The sequence below is a fragment of the Gobio gobio genome, assembly GCF_949357685.1.
Source record: "Gobio gobio genome assembly, chromosome: 6".
Lineage (NCBI taxonomy): Eukaryota > Metazoa > Chordata > Actinopteri > Cypriniformes > Gobionidae > Gobio > Gobio gobio.
In genome coordinates, this window is record NC_137102.1 from 1,297,491 (window position 1) to 1,320,970 (window position 23,480).

The 23,480-nt window shown below is 39.9% G+C and overlaps 1 gene segment (V, D, J or C); it reads left to right on the top strand.

Annotated features, from left to right (window-relative positions):
• The first annotated feature begins 1,329 nt into the window (after positions 1-1,329).
• On the top strand, positions 1,330-1,874 carry LOC307127930 (T cell receptor alpha variable 18-like). The segment is given in 2 exons: positions 1,330-1,369; positions 1,561-1,874.
• Positions 1,875-23,480: the final 21,606 nt, after the last annotated feature.

Consider the following 23,480-nt stretch of genomic DNA (forward strand, 5'->3'; position numbering starts at 1 on the left):
GTTCATTTCAATTATCATACAGTGACAATATGGGCACTAGATCAGTAATTAGATCAGTAATTTAGTTTATATGGTTAATTTAGTTTAATAATTAGATTTATTTGGATAGTTGAAAAATGTAGTGTCCCCAACTGAGCAAGCCAAGCCAGAGGCAACAGTGGCAAGGAAACCAAAACCCCATCAGGAGCATAATGGAGAAAAATAAACCTTGGGAGAAACCAGGCTCAGTCGGGGTGCCAGTTCTCCTCTGGCCAATTAACAAACAGCGTATGATTGCTAAATAAAATGATTTGACAAAATAACTAAAATTTCTAGAGATGGGGAAAAAAAATCATTATTCTGAAACATCTGTCATGCTTTTCTTTCACATTCTTCTTAAAATTAACATTTTCCCCATGATTGGCAATAAAAAATAAACCTGGGGAAACATTTCTGAAATCTGTCTTTCATTCCTATAGTTTTTTATTACTGTAATTTCAACATTCCCTTACATTTTGATGGTCCCTGAAATCTTAGTAAAGACAATCAGCAACTGGATATATTGGCTGAAAGAAAAACTAAATATGTGGAGAAAAAAAAATGACATTCATAATAGTAGTATCAGATATTATAAAAAACAAACAAACATAAAAGACATGAATTGTGGTAACAATACAATATTTTGCAAAATAATATTAGCTTTTACAGTAATACAGCCTTTTTGTAATTCAATAAACTATATAGTCATATATTTATTACTCAGCCGGTAGATTGGGTACCAGATCCGCCTGTCAGTTTTGACTTCTTATATTATTCCCCACAGCATTTTTGCTAATTTTAGTCTCCATTATGAATGCATTAGTTAAGTGACACATGTAAATGTTTGTCATCTGCCACTAGGGGGTGAAGTTACAACAAAAACCATAGATTGAACACAACTGAGTGAACGACTGTTTACTTTCCAAATGCTAATGGTATTTCCCCTACACACAGAATACAGACGCCAGAATAATCAAAGATATCACACACACAAAGAGACTCTGAGCTATATATATATATAAATATATATATATATATATATATATATATATATATATATATATATATATATATATATATATATATATATATATATAATAGATAAAGAACAATAGAGCAAGAGAAAATCCTATTAATTGACAGTTATTGATCTCAGTTTTAATGTGGCAAGACAGAAGGTGTTTAAATATCAGAAACCCAAACCACACCCACATTTACAGACAATATAACTGCACAAATTACTCTCATTACAGTCATACATTTAAAATCATAAAGCGTATACTGAGAGGACTATACAGTAAATGTGCCACCATGGAGAGATGTATTCTACTGATTCTTATAACAGCACCAGGTAAAGTGCACTTCATAACCAGCACTGAAATATGATGAGGATTCAAAGTGTTAATTATGCACATTATTTAATAGATAATGCTGATATTATTGTTTATTTTAATTTTGTTCATTTATAGCACTGTTACTGTAACAACAGAAAGGACAGTGATTTAGTTCAACTTTTGTAAAATATAATTGATTCTCTTGCAGGTGTGTTTGCTGACAGCATTGGACCAAAAGACAAGGAGAATATGATCATGAGAGAAGGAGAGTCTGTGAAGCTGAGCTGCTCATATGAAACTAACAGTGAAAATGTTCGACTTTACTGGTACAGACAGTATCCAAACACAGAACCTCAGTATTTACTGTATAAAGGTGCTCGATCATACAGTGGTTTTGAGGATATATCAGACCGTCGGTTTCAGTCAAAAACATCCTCCTCCTCCACTGAACTCAGTATTAACAGTGTAACTCTGTCAGATTCAGCTCTCTATTATTGTGCTCTGAGAGTTGGAGCCCAGTGACACAAAGTGCCTGAGACGCTTTACAAAAACTCACATTCATTTTTCACTTTGATCTCAAGCCACATCAAACCCACAATCTATAATCCAAATAATATCATTACACCAGGGGAAACACCTGTGTGTGGTTACGGCGGAAATTTAGTTGAAGTAATAAAGGCAAATTAGAGAAAAATAAAAAGAGATCAATATAAAAATTGGGGCTGGCTGAGCAGGAAGCTTGAGTGGGGTCGGCAGGACAGTCAGATCAGACTCTGACAGGTCTGGAATCAGGTTGAGGAAGGGGAACCCTACAAAGATGGCTGCTCCAAGAGAGACACAGCTGATGTAGTGGGCATGGGACAGTGCAGGGAACTTGGGTGAAACCAGCACGGCAGATGCTTGGGCGAGGTCGACAGGGCAAACAGTTTGGGTGGAGCCGGCAGGGCAAACAGTTTGGGTGGAGCCGGCAGGGCAAGACGCTTGGTGATGGCCTCTGTGGGCATATTGGGGAGAGCAGGGAGCTCTGGAACCACCAGACACTCTGAGATGGAGGAAGCTTTTCTTCTCTTCCTCCTCTTGCATTGGTGAGGTGATGGCGTGGAGATTGCTGCCTCTTGGGGAACAGCAGCATTCACGATCATCTCAGGAAAAGCTGCAGCTTTTTCGACCACCACTGGGGGCGCTGCAGTTTCTAAAGCCACTTCTGGGGGAGCTGCAGCATCCTTAGCAAGAGGATTCCCTTAGCAATCAAGGAAATCCACAAATCCCTCAAAAGTCAGGTGATCCAGTCCTCTCATTGGCCACCAGGTGAGGGGCTCATCAAGGGCATAGTTAAACAGGTCCTTGAGAGCCGCATCATTGAACCCCAGTCCCTCTGCAGCACCGCTGAACTCCAGGGCAAACTCCCTCAGGTCAGTCCCCTGTTGATGGAGGGAGCTCAAGGTCTTTAATGGGAGCATGCTTTGGTAGAGAGGGCTGGAGACAGTGGAGGCTGATGGATGGTGCGAGCCCTTCTTCCGCTTTATCCTGCATTGCCTCCTCCTCACTAGTTTCTTGAGCAATGATCTGATGAAGAACATCATGCACAGAGAGCTTCTTCACCATTGTGCTGCCACAAAATGAATGACAAGCAAGGCACTGTGAGGCATTTATATGTGTCTGTGCTAGAACACCTATATTTTTTAACATTTTCATCTGCTCCTGTGAGAACACCAAAGTCCCAAAACACAATGTCATAATATTTAGTCTGGAAGCAGTGATGAAACAAAGAACATGAAAGAAAGATTCTTTTGAATCAGGGCCACTGCAGACTAAAGCCAGTCCGCACGTGTGTGTGTGTGTGTGTGTGTGTGTGTGTGTGAGAGTGTATGCGTGTGTACTTGTCTACCTATCTAACAGGGGACCTTGGTGTCGTTACACACTCACCAACAGGGCACCACCGAGCCAAGAGGAGACATTTTCCCCTGTTCGTCATGCTTTAAATCATGTTAAAATCATGTAAAAAACCCTCTGGGGATTTTTTTTTTACTTTTGATTTTCATTAACTATTAGGCCAATTAAGCCGCGTTTCCACCGAAATTACCTGGAACAATTTGTACCAGGAACTTTTTTTACAGGAACTTTTATCCCCCCAGATCTGCTACTGTCTGCTTTTCCACTGCGGTCTAAAGTACCGGGAAGATTAGGCAGATTAGTACGGTGATGTAGGACTGCGCTCTGCTCCTCCCAGTCAGTGACGGACAGTAATCATTTTTGCGCGATTCTGTCTGCTACAATAACAAGGAGATGCAAGCAGCGCTGGTTTTGGTAGTTATGTATTGGTTTAATAAAGAGGTCATTAACAAAACATCGGAAAAGAGACAAGCACTGATACTAAAGTGTATTCTGAAAGCTCGTAAAGCTAGATTTAAAATAAGACAGCGTATGTTATTATCAGCTATTACGGACATTGACCGTGAGATTGCAGATTTGCAGATTACAGAAAGAGCAAGACTGATATTTACTGAACGCAGAACGAACAAACCTCTGTTCCGGTTGAAATAAAATACTGCGTGAGCTCTACCAATCAGCATGTTCAGCGCCCAAATCCCACCCCCACAAAGTTCCCGAACTTGGAAAAAGTACTTTTCGGCAGGGCCGTTTGGAGGGGGAAATATTTACAGAGAACTTCATTTAGACCCTTGTTCCTGCGGTCGAAACACACCGAGTACCACCCCAAAGTTCCTAGTTCCTGAGGAAAGTTCCTGCGGTGGAAACGCGGCTTTATAGACATTTCTTTACAATAAGGTTCATTAGTTAACATTAGTTAACTACATTATGAACTGCACTTAAAAAGCATTTTTCTTTGTTCATGTTAATTTCAAGATTCACTGATACTTTATTAAAATCTTATCATTACACTGTGATGTAACATTAACAAATCATGAACAGCTGGATTTAACTAACGTTAACAAAGATGAACAAATACAGTAACACATGTATTGCTCATGGTTAGTTCATGTTAGTTAACATTGTTAACTAATGAAACCTTATTGTAAAGTGTTACCAAAATGTATTGAATTAACTTCATTATTTCACTGTAAAGCTAAAGCATTCTAAGACAATTACTATATAAATTAACAAAATATTTAAATGTTTTTATTTAACATAAGCTTAGTATGTAAGCTACCAGAAATGATATATTATGCATCATTCGACATCCGGATAATATTTGACAGCAAATTTAGCAGCAAATACATGTGCATCACTAAACCAACCTAAATACGTCATACCAAAATAAAACTACATTTTATATTTTAAATCAAGCAGAATTTGCTCTTTAAGGAAACAGTTGAAGGTCACACTTTATACAGTGAACAGTGTTTTCCTTAAATTGACTTTAGTCCTCTGTTGGATGGTAAAACACGACGCCTGTTTGGTTGCTTTGCCATTTCTTGCCATCACAAACACACTGTAAAGATTTTGGAGGTCAGATCTCAATTTTATGGTTACTTGCATGAAAATGTTCATCCGTCTCAATTAAATATTGTGAACTGAACGTCTTAGGTGAAAGTTAAGGCACTACTTCGAGGATACCAGAGTGTTTTTTCAATGCATCAGGGAGATCTTGGTTGCACTAACTTGTTGTCCCATGAGATCCCCCAATCCGATGATGTCCCTGTCTGTCAGCGCTATAGTCAAATTCCACCTTCGAAGTATGAATTAATAAAATCTCATATTAATCAGTTGCTGGACTCGCAAGTCATTCGAGAGAGCTGTAGCCCTTGTGCGTCACCAATTGTGTTAGTTAAGAAAAAGGATGGTAGTTTACGCATGTGCGTGGACTACAGGCAGCTTAACACTAAAACGCGTAACGATGCTTTCCCGCTATTGAGAATTGAGGAGACGTTGGATTCACTGACAGGGGTACGCTGGTTTTCCACACTGGATTTAGCCAGCGGTTATAATCAGGTCCCTGTCTCTGAATCCGACCGACCAAAGACCGCTTTTTGTACTCCATTTGGGCTTTTTGAATGGAATCACACGTCCTTTGGCCTTTGTAATGCACCAAGTACATTTCAGCGATTGATGGAGTGACTTTTTGGGGATCAGAGACATCAAACAGTTTTATTGTATCTTGATTATATAATTGTATTCTCTTCATCGGTACAGCAACATCTACAGAGGTTAACCCTTTAAGACCTAAGGGTATTTTTACAATTAATTTTCCGCCTGGTGTTATTTACTAAAAAAGCTTGTAAAACATCAACCCTGTTGTGCACAGACAATTGACACACCTCTTTTTTTTCAAGACAAGTTGCTCTGTCAGTATATTTGTGTTGCATTGATGTCACCTGAATGTAAAATAAGTTATGGAACCATAAAGACAAATGAAAACATAAAACGGAAATTGAATCACTCAAATATTTATTGAAAACACACACAAATAAATAAAAGCTAAGCATATTTCCTCTGGAAAACAGTTTGTTCAAGTCTTTAGAGTCCTGGAACTCAGGAATAAACATGATAACTTATACAGAACCAAAACTATTTACATTTTTCCAAAAAAAGTCCAGGCGCTTTTGGCCTCTTTGGATTTTGGATATTTACTGGTGCCAAGCCTCAAAACAGTTCCTATCAGGAACTTCTCCTCAAACTTTTTCCTCAAACTTTCTCCACAGAACTACTAAAAACTGCAGCGCGTCTCTCTCTCTTTCTATCCTCAACACTAGCCGTGCGTCTCTCTCTCTTCACAATAAAAGAGCTGTGGTTCATGCGTAATGACGCACACCAACGTGGATGACGGATCAGCCTGTCATTGGTCAAACCCTCATCCAAAATGGCAGCTAGCATCGCGCTAGCGGCAAAAATGATGGAAAATGTATAAATTATGGACATCAAGTGGATATATCTTGGATGTAAGCGTTTTGATTTATTGCTGAACAACTCCAAAAAGATGCATATGTTCCAGGCTGGATAGAAAACCGTCTGTAAAGGCTACAAAGACACCAAAGACACCCCCGTGATGGCTAGCTCGTTAGCTTTCTGCTGGAAAAAACGGTAAGAAAATCGATAAAAGTTTCATGAAATAATATAGATATTTATCGGAGGTGCCGTGTGACGTCGTGGGCGATGCCGTCGGGCTCTGAGGGTTAAGGGTGGTGCTGAGTCATCTAAAGGCTGAGAATTTGAAGGCCAAATTTGACAAGTGCGTGTTCTTTCGTGAAGAAGTCCATTATTTGGGGCATGTTATTTCTGCCAAGGGGGTAGCGACAGACCCTTGTAAGATTGAGACCATCACTCGATGGCCTCGTCCATCAACTGTGTCAGAGCTACGGACCTTCTTGGGCTTTGTGAGCTATTACAGGCGCTTCGTAGAGGGGTTCGCTATGCTGGCTGCTCCACTGCATAAATTGGTAGCCGAGGAAACTGGAGGGAAGTTGGGTAAGAAATGTAAGCGAGGACTGATTGATGTCTGGTCTACTCAGTGTGACGAGGCATTTGGGACCCTCAAGCACAGGCTTACGACGGCCAAACACTTTATCTTGGAGGTGGATGCCAGCCATGTTGGGTTGGGTGCGATACTCTCACAAGAAGTCGATGGTAAGATTCATCAGGCCAGCGGAGCGTAATACAGCCACCTATAGCTCCATGTGATTAGAATATCTGGCCCTTAAATGGGCTATGACCGTAAAGTTTCGTGAGTACCTCCTGGGCCATAAATGCGTTGTGTGAACCGATAATAACCCGCTGAGTCACTTGGCTACCGCTAAGCTTGGAACTACGGAGCTGCGTTGGGCAGCTGAATTAGCGGTGTTTGATTTTGAGGTCCAATATCGATCTGGCCGAACCAATCAGAACACGGATGCATTGTCCCGTTGGGATGCCACTGCACGTGAGGAAAGGGGCAGCTGGTCTCCAGGACTGGTAGTACCAGAACTGTTACGGCCAGCCATACAGTCGGAACCCACCGGGTTAATTCAGTCTGGTGCAGTTCAAGTGTTGCCTAGCCGTTCTGGTCCAGATATAAGTGCATTATATCTGGAGGCTGACCCTCGTACTCTTGAACTGGTACGTCACCTACTGGCCAGGCATGGCTGCTGATGTTACTCACTGGGTTCAGGGATGCGAGCGGTGTCAAGTGGCCAAGTCTGCTCCCCCGATTACTCGAAGTTATATGGGGCACCATTTGGCTTCTAGGCCTAATGAAATCGTGGCCATGGATTTCACTGTCTTAGAGCCATCACTTTCAGGGCAGGAGAATGTATTGGTATTAACAGATGTATTCCCTGTAGCTATTCCAACCTCTGAAGGAATTGAAAATAATCAAAGATATTGGATATTTGAAATCCAACAAAGACATTTGCTTTACTGTTGTCAACACATTTGCTTATCTGAAGGACCTGGAAAACAAAAGACAGGCCTGTAGGCCACATGAGGTGCCCCACCTTTATGTGTGATAGTGGGGGAAGTTTGGTCTGATTGGTCAGTTTGAATGTTATGTGTGAGTTTTGGTCTGATTGGTCAGTTTAAAAGAATACATTTGGTTTTAGTCACATGGTCAAGGAATAGATAAAAGAGGATTGGATCTGTGGCTCTCTCTCTTTTTCCTCTGGCTCTTGAAGTCATCTGGGCTTCTCTTCTTTGCTCTCTTCTTCTGTCTCTCCCCCACTCTCTCTCTCTCTCTCTCTCTCTCTCTCTCAGGTAACATTGTATTCATGCTGTGTACGATTAATGGTATAAGTTTATCATCTCATGCATCCATTTTGAAACTATTTTAAGTGTAACCATAACCAGATTTTGTCATTAAATCCTTTCTATTACAAATACTGTGCTAACTAGTTTTGATTTAGTATTGACTTTGAAGTGCTCCCTATTGCAAAACAATATAGTAATGGCAACCCTGTAGATTGAACCATCTACAGGAGTCCACTCTTACAGATGGTGCCGAAACCCGGGATCCCTTGCAGTGAATTGTCTGAAATTTACTTCGATCTGTGTAAGAATGAGGACATTTTTTCACAATTGATCTTGTGAATGGATTAAAGCTGACCTTCTTTGGGTAAGTCTGTTTTCATTGTTTAATGGTTGATGGAATTGCATGAAACAGAATTTAGAAGGTTTTAAATAGCTTCAATAGTCCCATTACTGTACAATCCGTGAATATTCAGATAATCTCCTCGGGATGAAAGGGAAAATTTCTAGTGAAATATTGTTTGCTTTATGGAGTGAAAAAGTTGAGCCTACCTTGTCCAAACTCAAGAAAGAGTATATTGGAATTAAAAGCTCAGATGATGAAATATTCAGATATTGGGAATTAAATGGCCAACATCAAAAGAAATCAAAACATGGTGAAATAATTGAGGCTTTAAACTTCATAAGTTGTAAAAGGCTACATGATGTGACAACACATCTATTTTCAAGTATAGATGCGAAATGTAAAGATCGTGGATTCTAAAAATGAAGAAGCAGAAAAGTCTGAGGCAAAGATTCAAGATCTTCAAACGCAGCTAGATAATTTACTAGCTGAGCAGTTAGCCCTGACTGAAAAGTGTAAAAAGCACAAAGAAACCATTACAGATCTCCAGGCTAAGCTAAATGCTAAAAAGCGCATGCCTCCCATAATTCTTAACAGCGATGGGATTAAAAAGCATGTTCACTTCATAGATGAGGTGACTTGCTCTAATTAATCTGAAACGTTTAGTTCAGAAAATGCGCAAGAAAGTGTGCCTATTTCAGTTCTTAAGCGGGTGCAGCAACGGAATAGCGCAGAGTTGTGTACCAGTACGCATGGTTTGCAAGCATTAGAAGGTCATTATCCTCATACTCCAGGAGAACAAAGCAGACAACCCCATGACAAAGAGAACAGGTTTTGCAGATCCTGTCAGAAAATAGGTCATGGCGAGTTAAAATGCTGGTCGCTGGGTCGAGGTCGACCTCCGTCGTACTTTCAGAGAAATAGGAAATTACTTTCTAAGGGAAAAGATCAGCGTTCATTTGCAGGTAAGACTCTCAGTGAGCTAACTGCAGTGTTCATGCAAGGCCTTCAGCTATTAACTTCACTTGCGAGCGGGCTAGCAGCCTCTTAGCAAGGAGGACAAATTTTAGAAAGTACATTGCATGTAGGACTTTAGGTAAAAATGATGATGTCAGATGAATTAGTCTGCTACGCAAATCTCCCAGACCTGTTTTACTGACTTCAAAGGCTCTAACAAGAGTCTCCTTTCCTGCCAGACCTGTTATTCTCTATTGTGTTTTAAATGAGTCAAAGCCCACCTTTGGGAGCCCAGCCCAGACATTGATCTTTTATGGCTCTTTGGCCTGGCTAGTATCAGCATGCGAATAGCTATGCTGATTCAATGGGACTGGTAGGGATTTCATAGTAGGGTGTGTCTTTTACCTACACAACATATGCATTCTTTTGTTTGAATGTCTCCTCCTCTGCTGTAGAACCACTTCCCATGAAATGTAGATAAATTGCATTATCTTGTGCTGTGAAATCAGACTGTTTTCGGACGACCTGCAGCACAGAAGGTTCTCATTAAAAGAATAATTCTGTCTTGATCCAACGTCTCCTGGTCTATTCTTCAACAAACAACGGAAGATCACAACAGATGGTGCCGTGACCCGGATATAGTTTCCAGCTTCCTCACCTAAAATCCAGATTGAAACTTCAAGCTCAAAGAAAAAGATCTGCCTACGTTCCAGACTGGAATCCAGAGCGAAACTTCCAGCTAAACAAAGATTTTCCAGACTGAATCTTTCAACCAAGGGTTGTGGTGAGTGCTGCTCTATCCAAAAGAACCTTAAAAGACCAGTACAAATTTGTTTATCCTCTGGCTGCCAGGGAAGAGTTAACGGACGGCTGTAGGGTTTGGTTAACTAAGTTATCCTCTGTTATCAAACAGAAAAGATTAGCCTCACAAACTAATAATTGTTCTGTTTGAAATAGGGAAGATTAGCATTTAGCTAATATTTGTGTTTTGTGTTACCCTCTAATTCTGTTTGAAATAGGGAAGATTAGCATTTAGCTAATATTTGTGTTACCCTCTAAAAAAAAAAGTTTTGTTTTTTTAGGGATGAGTTATCCTCTGTTTTTCAAATAGGGAAGTTATTAGCCTCACAAACTAATAATTGTTCTGTTTGAAATAGGGAAGATTAGCATTTAGCTAATATTTGTGTTTTGTGTTACCCTCTAATTCTGTTTGAAATAGGGAAGATTAGCATTTAGCTAATATTTGTGTTACCCTCTAAAAAGTGTTTTTTAGGGATGAGTTATCCTCTGTTTGTCAAATAGGGAAGTTATTAGCCTCACAAACTAATAATTGTTCTGTTTTAAATAGGGAAGATTAGCATTTAGCTAATATTTGTGTTACCCTCTAAAAAAAAGTCTGTTTTTTTTAGGGATGAGTTATCCTCTGTTTTTCAAATAGGGAAGTTATTAGCCTCACAAACTAATAATTGTTCTGTTTTAAATAGGGAAGATTAGCATATCTAATATTTGTGTTACCCTCTAAAAAAGTGTTTTTTTTTAGGGATGAGTTATCCTCTGTTTTTCAAGCAGGGAAGATTAACATTTAGTTAATATTTGTGTTGTCCTCTGTTTTTGTCAAGGAAGTTAACAATAGTTGAGCTGTGTTAACAAAGAAATGATCAGAGAAGTGAGTGTTTGTGTGTGTGGTAACAAAGAAATTCAAAAATGTTTAGGAAGAATCCTAGACTGACCCCCACAACTGAAAAAGGTGGTCTCACAGCTCCTCTGTGGACAGACAGTGATTTCATATCACAGTTAGGAGTGCAGATGAATTTAATTGTCTCCGAGAAAGTTAGACAAAAACTAACTCAGAAATATGAGATCCATCCGGACAAGAATTGGTCAATTGATGAATGTAAAAAAGTTTTAGGAGCATGTATTCGCAAGAACAATGTGAAAGGCATTATTTGTTGTCACAGAGAATTTGGTTTAGCGCTAGCTAGACAACAGTCTCAGCAGATCTCAGAGCTAGAGAAACAGAACGAAGAACTCTGTGCTAGAGTAGCTTCTTTGACTAAGAAATTGAACCTCAACAAAGCTGAAGAGAAAACTGATGTGAATGAAGTTAGTCAGACTGATAACGCTAATCCTGACTTGCAAGCTTTCTTTGAAACAGATGTAGCCATTCAATCAGTATCTGATGTGCCTGTTGATTCAGTGAAATTTAGCGTCACAGCCCCGAACATTGTTTTACAGTGTGCACCAGTCACAAACCCATCCTCATGTATGATGTCAGCAATGACTGAAGTTTTGTTAGAGGATGAAATGACTCATGATTGTGTTACAGTTACATACGCAACTACGAATGAAATAGCAGAAACTCCCATTGAGAATGCAGTTGTTTGTTGATGGTTCAGCTCAAGTGATTGAAGGTAACATTACAGCAGCTGCAGTTTTGTGTCAGGGAAGGAAAACCTGGAGTCATGTGTCACACTATGAAGTTGTTCCCCCACCAACAGGGATAGGGTAGGACACGAATCAGTGAGGAGCCCAGGAAAGAACTGAATGCAACAGGCATTCGGGGGCCAAACCTGCGGCGAAGATTCCCTTGTAGGCATCCCCATCCACTAGTCCATCCTTACCTCACTGTTTCTTTAGGTGTCACAGGAATTAACAAATAGGAAAAGAAGGAACAACAATAGCAGACTCCAATTGAACAGATGAGACAACCCTGATGTTTGCTGTCTTTTAGAACAAATACTGCTCTGTTGTCTTTTGTTTTTCTTTGTGCAGATACCTATTGATGGCTGTCCCCAGACCCATATGCACCGATTCTCACCTGCGTATGAAGCCACAACCTCTGAAGGACAACGAGACCCACTACTGAGTCAACTGTCAAGAAGAAGAAAAGAAAAAAATACACAACGCAGAGAATAATCTACGGGAACTTCAGTCTTCCATCAACATGATCAAGACTGCCTTGCTACTACTTGATACTAGTAGCCTTGCTACTACAAGATTGCCTTGCGACATCACACAAAGTGTAGACTCCAGAAACAACATATTCTCAGAGCTGATGAATATGTCAAGAAACACCTTGTTTGCTGGAAAGAACGTTTGCATGCCACACCTGCCTTCAGTAGGAGCAGGAATCCCATGGGTGGCACATGATGGGAGGAACGTGCACCCTGATTGCTCTCCTACCACCAACAAAGAAGATGGCTGCATTCAAGGACTCACTTATGCACAAACATGGTGGTCAAGGACTCTTGAACAAAATCCAACAAGACATTCTTGATCTTTCAGATGACTGAAGATAATTTTTCATGGTTCGGAAACCTGTAAGGTCAACAAAAGGACTCACAAGGACTGTTCCAACCACAAAAGAATATTACCCGTAATGAACTACACGGACCCTAGTGGCATGTTTGTTTCTGTGGCAGCATGTCATTCGTCACTACAGACAATCAACACAGAGCAAGTGAAATGTGCCTGTAACTTTTTCCAAGTTACATGACTAGACGATGGGGCTTATGCTAAAAAACATAAGCTATAGAATGGACTGATGAAGGTTTAAATTTGTATTATGTGGGAGTTATTAGAACTCCCAAAGGGGGGAATTGTGGGATTACAAATTTTAGAAAGTACATTGCATGTAGGATTTTAGGTAAAAATGATGATGTCAGATGAATTAGTCTGCTACGCAAATCTCCCAGACCTGTTTTACTGACTTCAAAGGCTCTAACAAGAGTCTCCTTTCCTGCCAGACCTGTTATTCTCTATTGTGTTTTAAATGAGTCAAAGCCCACCTTTGGGAGCCCAGCCCAGACATTGATCTTTTATGGCTCTTTGGCCTGGCTAGTATCAGCATGCGAATAGCTATGCTGATTCAATGGGACTGGTAGGGATTTCATAGTAGGGTGTGTCTTTTACCTACACAACATATGCATTCTTTTGTTTGAATGTCTCCTCCTCTGCTGTAGAACCACTTCCCATGAAATGTAGATAAATTGCATTATCTTGTGCTGTGAAATCAGACTGTTTTCGGACGACCTGCAGCACAGAAGGTTCTCATTAAAAGAATCATTCTGTCTTGATCCGACGTCTCCTGGTCTATTCTTCAACAAACAACTGAAGTTCACAACAGAGTTTAATAGTAAAACATTCAGATTGCAATGATCCTGTTTGTATTTTCAAATTTGTAATTGGACTAAACACATTGTGCGCATTGATTACACATTATAGTTATTTGTGATACGAGATACACATAGACTAGTCAAGTTTATTCTTTAAAACACATGATTGCTTTACTGTAAGTGATGAAACACTTAGGATAAAGGCTGTAGATGCTGTGCATTCTAGGCCATGGATCTTGTGTAAATTGGAATAACTTTAATACTGGAATTGTACAGCAATTTCAAGTTGCATGTGTGTCTATGTTGAATTTGTTAGTCTCCGAATTGGAAACTCTGCTTTTTTTGATATAGCTGCAGTTAAACCAAGTAAGGGAGCACAGAATTGCCATGTGGCTACAGTGTGAATTACAATTGCATTAACCATGAGGATGTTTTCATCACAGCACAGGATTCAAGAACTCCAAACTTTACATTTTATCATGCTCCTTAACAAAAGCATTGGTGTGAGAGGAATTTTGAGCCAGGTCACATCTCATACTCACATTCACATACTGGCTGCCTGTTTTACAACAGGGCTAAATTTGCATCACAATTGTTAACCCTCCTCACCATGTTTGGGCAAGATTTACACACCATCTACACCTCCGACCAGAGGGTAGAGACTGTTGCCCGAGTTCTGGTGGAGGATTGGTTCTTCAAGTTTGGGGTTCCTGGGCGGATTCATTCTGACCAGGGCCACAACTTTGAAGCTGTTTTGATCCAACAATTGTGTCATCTCTACCAAGTGACCAAGTCTCAAAGCTCCCCATACCTTCCAGCTGGTAATGGCCAGTGTGAATGATTTAATCGTACTCTACACAATCTGCTGCAAACCTTACATACTTGGCTAAAGAGGGACTGGGCATCCTGTTTATCACAGGTACTTTTCTGTTACAACATAACCCCCCATCAGGCTACTGGCGAGAGCCCTTATTTTTTAATGTTTGGGCAGGATCCCAGGCTACCGGTAGATTTCTTGCTGGGCCGTGTACAGGAGCCAGCTGCGGGTAAAGTGCATCATTGGCTCGAGGAGCATCAGGCGCGGTTGCAGGTGGCCTTCGAAAGCGCTCGTGAAAAGACAGCAGGTCGGGGCACCTCGCCGTAAAGCAGCACATGATAGGCAGGTGCGGGAGTTACCGTTGCAGGAAGGGTGACGGGTGTATCTGCGTGATCATGTAATACGGGGTTGCCATAAGATCCAGGATTTATGGGGGTCGACCGTGTACCAAGTCATAAGGTCACCCCGAGAACCTGAGTAAGAGCCGTCGAGTCCATCAGTCATTGTTGAAGCCCCAAATTGTTAGCAAAGTATCTGAGGAAGTACCTGACATTTTGATCGAGTCGCCAGTTCATGTGGTGGCAGAGGAAGATTTGGAAGATGAGAAATTGGAAGATGTCGATTTGGGTTATGTGGGGCCTGGAGTCCCTCCGGTAGTCTGGGAAAACACTGCTAAGGGTACCCCAGTGTTGGGAGTGGTGATTGCTGCTACCCCACCCGACGGCACTTCCAATGTGTCGTTGGTGGAAGGGGATAGTGGTGGCCAAGGTATGAGTCAATTATCTGTGTTCCCGACCACATCCTTGACGTCACCCGATTTGCCCATAGTTCCACGTCGAACAGTTCGTCAGCGAGCTGGGGAACATTCTAATAGGTACCACCTTCCACAAGCTGTTGGAAGGGTAGACCCTGGAGTGGTTAATTCTTCTGTACAAGGGTCTCACTCTGTTGTGGCTTTGTTTCGTCCATGGCATTAAATCGCCTGAGTGTAAGGGCTCTTGGTAATTGTTTCACCATCGGGACGACGATGAGAAGTTGGGGGGGTAGATTGTGGCAGTAGGCGTTCACCCTGCCTATTACCACTCGGCTGGACGGTGGTTTAACTTTAGTCACAAGGGCTATAAATATGTTTGGTGCGTGTTACCTGGGAGGGCATTATGCGTGACGTCATGTCAGTGTCTTTCCGGAGCGGTGTGCAAGGGGGCGAGAGTGGACTGAGGAATTAAACTGCATAGCCTCTGTGACACTCATTGTTGTGCGAGCTTCCGGTGAAGCGGATGAGGTTCGCGGTGATTTAAACTGGCGGCTTCAGGTGTTCCATAGGCCTGATTAAGGTTATGGTGGGATGTTTCTTTATCATTATTGCCGTTGACTGGATGAGCGACGTGTTCAGTTCAACACAATCTACTGAGCGCCTACAATCATCCATTTAAGTTACGTGACTGCTGTTTGCTGGATTGGCGTTCCCGGAGACGCTGCTGCGTTGGCTGTTCAGCTTAATGACTAACGTTACCATGACAATTTTAATGACAATTTTAATTTTATTTTGGTTTAAGTCTTGTTTCATTTGTGTATATGTTTGGATGTGATTTTTTTTTGTGTATGCTTACGTTCACTATATTTTTGTCTACTATATTTGTATTTTTAGTTGCTTTCTTTGTGCTCTAGTGTGGCCTCCGTGGCCCCTGGTATGAAAGACATTTGGCCTGCCCTGTCTTGATACTGTCAAGGTATTTGTTGACCCAATTGCTCTCATAAATGTACCCTGAATTTCAGAGTGGTGTGCTTAGTCAAGTCAAGTCAAGTCAACTTTATTTATATAGCGCTTTTAACAATGCAGATTTTTTCAAAGCAGCTTTACAGTGTTAAACAGGAAAATAATGCAGCATAATTTTATTCAGCCGTCTAGCCATTCTGGAGAAAACGGTTATGTCTTCAGTTAATTTCAATTATCATAGAGTGGCAGTGTGGGCTTTAGATCAGTAATTAGATCAGTAATTTAGTTTATATGGTTAATTTAGTTTAATAATTAGATTTATTTCGATATTTAGTTGAAAAATTTAGAAAAGTTTAGTGCTTAGTACAGAGCCATATTGTGATGTTACCGGCCGATGCGTATCCCTCTACTTGTGAGACTGTGTGCTATTTTGTTCCTGCTTTCCTGACATGAAAAGTATATGCTTTTGGGCCTAATTGTTTTTCTTGTATTCTTCTTTTTTTTTATTTTCGTGGAGGGTTGTTCCCTCTTTGTGTATATTATTGTTTACTTATTTTTTATTGTGGTGTATGTCTTACGTGTGTGTTCTTTGTTATAGAATTGGGACGGCAAGGAAACAGTGTAGCGGCCCTCATCTTGGTGGTGGTACTGTGGACTGTTTGCTGTGCCACACAGAGATGTCAGGTTGTGTGCGGTGCACGTGTGTTTGCTGTGTTTTTCTCTTTAGGAGAGTAGTGAAGACCCTCGGGGTGAGTGATCCTGACTGCCGATCCCATGTTCATTTCACTTATTCTGCTTAGCCTTATTCACAGCAACAAAGCATGTGGTGTTGCACTCGCAGGCTCTGTGCCGCATACTCCGAGTACAACACCATGCGCTTTTAAAATTTAAAAATGAGTTACTCTTCAGTGAATTTTTTTTTAAAGACTACAAAACTACGTGTAGTTTCAAAATTTAATTTCAAGGTGATCAACCTAGACCTACATTCACAAATTCACATGAGCCATGGCGAAAACGGCATCATCATCAAGCTAAAGCATTTTATTTTATTTTTTTCATAAATGTAAATTTATTTTATACTTATAATAATACAATAACAAATTGCTATATTATAATTATAGGCTATATAGATCCGAACAGAACAATCAGTCAAAAAGTAAAAGCAGCTTTATTTCAAACGACTTAACAACTGAACAACAATGAACAAAAAATATTGCACATAGGCCGTTAAGATAAGATTTCTTGTTAGAGTGCAGTGAAATACTTAAATGTCAGCAAACAATGTATTTTTAGAGTAAAAAAAGTGGTAATTTGAACTAGGCCTACTCGAAAGAACGTTTAAAAAACAATATGAAAAATCAAAATTGAATAGCTCCATAACGGATTGAGAAAAGTGCACACAATGAGTAATTAGCTGGGTTAGAAAAATAACGAAATTATTGGGTTTTTTTTAAAAGTCGAAAATAATATTTATGTAAAGAGATATATATTAAAGTAAAAAGTGTTTAAAGGAACACAACTCTTCTTAAGTGGAAGGAAGCTTTTTTCCCTCACGTGTAATATAGAAAGCGCGGATGCATTAGTTGGGTTAGTAAAATAACGAAATTATAGTGTTTATATCGAGTCTATAAAACACGAAAGAACAACAATTATATGAGTGAGAACACTCGTTTGAACAGCGTACACACCAGGACATTTGACTGCAAATCACATTTTTCACAATATTGATTCTTCTTGCAATCGTAATGCAATGGACTGTGGCCTACATTAAATCTTTAAATAAAAAGTTTACACAGTCATATACAATAAACGAGCTTGTACAGCGACAGGAAATAAAAATAAATGCAAAAAACCTGCCTACTATGAGCTTCACTCATGAACCGCTCAGCGGTAAAATGGCGTGCGCTCAAATCCCGCTCCGACATGACATTTCTCTGTAGCCTACTTTAGCCTACTTGTAGCCATTAAAACACGTAATTAGTTTCAGTTTAAATATGATAATGTTATTTTTTTTATTAAATTTACGTTGAAAAGTGAACAGGACACATAAGATGCATAATATCAGAAGACGGGGGTCTTCAATAAGTTCAATAACACTTTAAAGCCTTTCTTTAAAGTGAATTTATTTTTTTATAAATTGTATCTTAATTTGAATCTATGTTTTATCAACCAAATTGCCCGTATTTAATAAATAATAAGCAAATAGCCTATGACAGACAATGACATGGAGGCGGAGGCGGCCTCGCAGTGTGATCAACGGCTTAAATGAACAACTAGAAAAGAAAAAAAACTTTAGTCAGAGGCAGCCCTTACTATTTATTTCAGATAGACCTATATTTGATCCAGCATGTCACAAAGGAAGTTCTGGGTTGAGCGGCGGGGCTGAGCGGAATGAGCTTCAGAAATGAACAGAATCTCCAGAAAGGCTCTCTCCACTGGAGGAAATATTACCGCTCTTTCAACGCACACACTATGACAGTCACAGGTCATAGTGTGACTTCAACAGTCACACTATGACCTCATGTATATTTTAAAAACATAATTCAACTCATTAAAATGTTTATTACAAATAAATTATTAAATTCTATAAATGAATAAAATGAATACAAATATTTGCATTGCATTTGCAATCCTTTGAAACCACCCCACTTCCCGCGCACCTGATGATATCTGTCCTCTGGAGCGCTATCGCTTTTCATTTAAAATGGTTTATTTAAAACAATTATTTTTTTCGAATAGATGGAATTCGAAATACAGGCCTGCCCCTAATAAAAGCCTGCTTCAAATAAAAGCCGGTGACCTTCTGCAGTTCAGGTTTAAAAAAGGCCTCGGCTTTTATTTGAGGAAATATGGTAATTGCTCCACCCCGACGCGATAAGATCGTGTATCGGCATCTCACAGGCTGACGATATGGCGATTGGAAAATTAGGCATATTGCCAAACACTATTTCACTCCTTTAGAGTGATGACTGTTGTGTCTGTCGTGTTTGACTGATCTTTTTATCCAATTTTTCCAGTTTTTTCTAATAATTTTTTCTAATAAAGTTGATTTTACTATTTTGTATACTCCACCTATATCTCATGCCTGACTCCAACTGATACGAACCTGTGAGCCTTGTGTGTTTCTCGTTTGATTTGGCCGATTCCCTGGTATTAAGCCCCCGGGTTGGCGTAGTCGGTCTCTAAACAAAAATCTGGTGCTTCAGCACTACAATTATCAATTTATTTATTTTGTTTATTTTGTATCTGTTGCACTCTGCTCGTATGCCACAATCACATTAGTTTTGTGACACATGTAAATGTTTGTCATCTGCCACTAGGGGGTGAAGTTACAACAAAAACCATAGATTGAACTGAACTGAGTGAACGACTGTTTACTTTCCAAATGCTAATGGTGTTTCCCCTACACACAGAATACAGACGCCAGAATAATCAAAGAAAAACCTTGGGAGAAACCAGGCTCAGTCGGGGTGCCAGTTCTCCTCTGGCCAATTAACAAACAGCGTATGATTGCTAAATAAAATGATTTGACAAAATAACTAAAATTTCTAGAGATGGGGAAAAAAAATCTTTATTCTGAAACATCTGTCATGCTTTTCTTTCACATTCTTCTTAAAATTAACATTTTCCCCATGATTGGCAATAAAAAATAAACCTGGGGAAACATTTCTGAAATCTGTCTTTCATTCCTATAGTTTTTTATTACTGTAATTTCAACATTCCCTTACATTTTGATGGTCCCTGAAATCTTAGTAAAGACAATCAGCAACTGGATATATTGGCTGAAAGAAAAACTAAATATGTGGAGAAAAAAAATGACATTCATAATAGTAGTATCAGATATTATAAAAAACAAACAAACATAAAAGACATGAATTGTGGTAACAATACAATATTTTGCAAAATAATATTAGCTTTTACAGTAATACAGCCTTTTTGTAATTCAATAAACTATATAGTCATATATTTATTACTCAGCCGGTAGATTGGGTACCAGATCCGCCTGTCAGTTTTGACTTCTTATATTATTCCCCACAGCATTTTTGCTAATTTTAGTCTCCATTATGAATGCATTAGTTAAGTGACACATGTAAATGTTTGTCATCTGCCACTAGGGGGTGAAGTTACAACAAAAACCATAGATTGAACACAACTGAGTGAACGACTGTTTACTTTCCAAATGCTAATGGTATTTCCCCTACACACAGAATACAGACGCCAGAATAATCAAAGATATCACACACACAAAGAGACTCTGAGCTATATATATATATAAATATATATATATATATATATATATATATATATATATATATATATATATATATATATATATATATATATATATATAATAGATAAAGAACAATAGAGCAAGAGAAAATCCTATTAATTGACAGTTATTGATCTCAGTTTTAATGTGGCAAGACAGAAGGTGTTTAAATATCAGAAACCCAAACCACACCCACATTTACAGACAATATAACTGCACAAATTACTCTCATTACAGTCATACATTTAAAATCATAAAGCGTATACTGAGAGGACTATACAGTAAATGTGCCACCATGGAGAGATGTATTCTACTGATTCTTATAACAGCACCAGGTAAAGTGCACTTCATAACCAGCACTGAAATATGATGAGGATTCAAAGTGTTAATTATGCACATTATTTAATAGATAATGCTGATATTATTGTTTATTTTAATTTTGTTCATTTATAGCACTGTTACTGTAACAACAGAAAGGACAGTGATTTAGTTCAACTTTTGTAAAATATAATTGATTCTCTTGCAGGTGTGTTTGCTGACAGCATTGGACCAAAAGACAAGGAGAATATGATCACGAGAGAAGGAGAGTCTGTGAAGCTGAGCTGCTCATATGAAACTAACAGCAATAATGTTTATCTTAACTGGTACAGACAGTCTCCAAACACAGAACCTCAGTATTTACTGTATAAAGGTGCTCGATCATACAGTGGTATTGAGAATATACCAGACCGTCAGTTTCAGTCAAAAACATCCGACTCCTCCACTGAACTCAGTATTAACAGTGTAACTCTGTCAGATTCAGCTCTCTATTATTGTGCTCTGAGAGTTGGAGCCCAGTGACACAAAGTGCCTGAGACGCTTTACAAAAACTCACATTCATTTTTCACTTTGATCTCAAGCCACATCAAAACCACAATCTATAATTCACATAATATCATTACACCAGTGGAAACACCTGTGTGTGGTTACGGATGGAAATTTAGTTGAAGTAATAAAGGCAAATTTGAGAAAAATAAAAAGAGATCAATAGAAAAACTGGGGCTGGCTGAGCAGGAAGCTTGAGTGGGGTCGGCAGGACAGGCAGATCAGACTCTGACAGGACTGGAATCAGGGTGTGGAAGGGGAACCCTACAAAGATGACTGAATAAATGAGGGCCAGGTGATTAACTAAACACATCTGAACAGAACTAGACTAACGAGGGTAACCAAGGAAACGGCACATGCGCAGGTTGTGAGCGTGTTGTTTGTGTTGGAGCACCGTCGCACTGATTCCTAATCCTTGATTTTCTTCTTAACACTCGCTTACAAACGAATACTTTCTATTATTATTATCTATTATTTACAGCGTGTGAACATATCTCCGATACGATTCTCTATAAAAAACAATCGGATTGCTTTGATATCGCTACTTATATCCGAACTTCCGCTACTAGCTGTAGCCCGCTAGCATTGCACGCGTGGTAACTTATTTACACCCGTCACCACTGAAACCTACAATTCGCCATCGTAGCACATCTGCTACAATGGCGAATAACTCGGATGTGTGTCTAATGTTACTGTAGCAACAATGAGTTTTGGGGAATAATTAATTCAAATGGTATGAATATTCATGAGTCTATGAATATTATTTGCTTGTTGTACAGACAAAATTTAAGTATTACGGAACCTTTAATCATTTAAAAGTAACCTTTATCCAAATTGATTTCTTCATCAATTATCAATCTTACAAACCTTAAGAAACATTGATCTGTTTGATCAGGACAAATAATATCTCTTATGTTTGTACGATCTGCACTACTGAAGTAGTACTACATGAAAATCAAGCTTAAATGGGTAGCTTAGATCTTACGCTTCAGTGACTTCGAATTTGTGAGCAAAACAATGCAGATTCAATTTAATGCAATCAATGGGTTTTAATAAAACAACTACAGTTTACAAAGCTACGATTCATACGGGGAAATATGCATATATATGTAGGAGAAAACAAACAATATGGTCCAAACAAGGAAACATGAAACTTAACGAGTAATAAAAAGGGAAGAAGAATTAACGAGAGAGAGAGAGAGAGAGAGAGAGAGAGAGAGAGAGAGAGAGAGAGACGGACAGAGAGGGAGAGAGAGACAGACGGACAGAGAGGGAGAGACAGCTTCAGTCTTTTCCCAAGAGCCCACAAGAAATTCATATAAATTCATAATTCAGACAACCGTTTTCAAGCAGTTTGATTGTGAAATAGAATACTTGCATTACTACGGCTTCTTGTGTAAGTGTCTGAGTTCGAATCGTCGGGGAAGTTCGCTAAGGATTTGTGAGTCCCAGGTGAACTTCTTTGAAGTTTAGGAAAGTCACTCCAGAAGTCTGCCGGTTTCTCTCTCCGTGCGGAGAGGCCTTCTCTCAGGGTTGGGAAGACCAGGGATGGTCTTCCCCTCCATGGCTAAATGCCAAGAGGTCCGTTCCTTGTGGTGGCGAGAATGCAAAGAGCTGACGGTTGGTTCCAGTTTTTATAGAGGGGAAGGCCGACGCCCAAAGAGTTCGACGCTCCAATCTCTTGTGGCCACATGATGTGGTTCGGATCTAATCAGCGTAACACACAGGCCCTTTGTTTAAGTATGATTTGATTAGACAAGTCACGAGGGCTGTGAGGTGTTCAGACTTTGGTCTATCCTGCCACATGACTGATTGAATCATTACTGTTACAGTCCCCCTTTTTGTCAGATGATGTCCTATGGTCATTATCGGACAACCCCCATCACAATGGTCGGATGGCAGGTGAATCGGGACGGTTGGATAGCAGGTGTTCGTTGTGGCTGAGGAGCCAGCTCGATGAGGTTCGCATCTGCTTCTGGCATGGGACCCTCCCTCCAGGGTTTCCATCGGAGACCTCCAGACACAGCTGTCGTGAGTTTGGCTGTAGAGGTTCTCATCTCGTTGAACTTCCTGTACAGGAGAAAGGCTATGCCTAGGGTTAGGGTATTGCTGATGATCATGGAGATACATAGCGCAGTGTCAGAGGCTTGCAAATTCGCAATGTCGTTGTTGGACATCTGCGGAGTTAGTGATAGCGGCTGCGATGCGGGCATTGTAGCCGGGGCCGGTCGCTTGCTGCGGGTTAGCACTGCAACGTTGGGGCTGGATGTGGGGTTTGGGGGTACCCACATGTCACCGTGTAGTGCGCCCGACTTGGCGAGGGCGTCGGATTGGTCATTTAAGTCTTTGTCGAGACCTGGTAGCTTCGAG